This window comes from Lutra lutra, chromosome 4 (genome assembly GCF_902655055.1).
Source record: "Lutra lutra chromosome 4, mLutLut1.2, whole genome shotgun sequence".
In the NCBI taxonomy this organism is placed as follows: domain Eukaryota; kingdom Metazoa; phylum Chordata; class Mammalia; order Carnivora; family Mustelidae; genus Lutra; species Lutra lutra.
In genome coordinates this window covers 30,266,647-30,268,176 of record NC_062281.1, presented here as the reverse complement: position 1 = coordinate 30,268,176, position 1,530 = coordinate 30,266,647, and the positions used below count along the sequence as shown (strand labels likewise).

General features: G+C 42.5%; 1 pseudogene; it reads right to left on the bottom strand.

The window, feature by feature from the left end:
- Positions 1 to 517: 517 nt before the first annotated feature.
- Positions 518 to 1,280, bottom strand: LOC125097241 (1-acylglycerol-3-phosphate O-acyltransferase ABHD5-like; annotated as a pseudogene).
- Positions 1,281 to 1,530: the final 250 nt, after the last annotated feature.

Genomic DNA, 1,530 nt, shown 5'->3' with positions numbered 1-1,530 from the left:
GCTCAGGTCATGATCCCGGAATCCCGGGATCGAGTCCCACATCGGGCTCCCAGCTCCGTGGGGAGTCTGCTTCTCCCTCTGACCTTCTCCTAGCTCATGCTCTCTCTCACTGTCTCTCTCTCAAATAAATAAATAAAATCTTTAAAAAAAAAAAAAAAAGTACCTGACATAGCAAAGTTAGATAGAAACGAAAAAAATTTCAGTTGAAAAATAACAATTTTTCAGTACAACAGAGGGACAAATAACCTTTTATTAAAGCTATTAGATTTGGAGACTCTTGAATATTTCGATTTTGCATAGGAGAAAGGAAAGCCATTCTTCTAGAAGGCACTAACTGACTTCAATGTGCAAGCAACTTCATAAAGAAAATATGTGTCATAGGACTGCTGGTTCTTTTGTTTTATTCCTTACTCTGCAGGGTAGACTGACTGTGCAGTATTGCTGAGGAACTCTATCAGTCAGCAGGCTCTCCCACATCCTCTTCAGGGTGCTCAGTCCACAGTGTCACAGATCTCCTTTACTTTCTGGTGGAAGTCTTCTGGTTGATCTGCATACACATAATGCCCTGCCCCAAGAATGGCTATTGTCTACACAAATGAATGTGGTTGTAAAGACTGGATGCTGTTGCCAAAATTGCCATCTATGCAGGATCAGGTGCCATAGATCACTGAAACTGGAATGTCAGGGTGCATTTTACCAGTTCACTGGAGCACTGGCCTTTTTGCCCATCCATCAGGAAGAGTCATATTTTTGAATGCTGTCTCACCACTTGGAGTCTGCACATTACGGTGGTAGATGTATTCTGTCATGGTGTCATCTTCAAACATTGATGAATACTTCCATTTGAAATCAGGCCTTAAACACTGCACTAGACTTAAACCAAAGGGTCCTGCAATCCTGAGGGCAGCTAAAGGATTAAAGGGAGTCAGTGCTTCTCCCAAGGCTCTGATCCACACTGATCACACTCTGATCAGCAAGGTCTAGTGGCTCAGGAAAACGAAAACCCCAAGGCTCCACTAAAATGAGATGATTAACCCTTGACAGGTACTTCAGTGAATAAGCAGCAGCCAAGAACCCACCCAAGTTGTGCCCAAGCAAGATCACTTTGTCCAATCCTAGAGCACATCTCCATTCTTCAGTGGATTCCACAAATTGATTTTCCACTTCCGCATCATTGTCAAATCTAGCCTACTACTTTGTCCAAAGCCTGACAGGTCAAAAACAGAGATGGGTCTATCGGTGCAAAGATCTCCAAAAGTCAGTGCCCTAAATGACCTCATTTTACCTTAATTTCCTCTTTATAAGCCCTATCTCCAAATACAGTCATATTCTGAGATACTTAGGGTTAGGACTTCCAGTTTATGAATTTGGGGGGTGGGGTGTGGTCACAGTTCAGCCAATAAAGAGGAGTGACTGCTTAAGGGTATGAGTCTTTCTTATAGGGTGATGAAAATGTTCTGGAACTAGATAGTGGTGATGGTTGCAAGCATTGTGGATGTACTAAATGACATTGAATTGCACCCTTAAAAT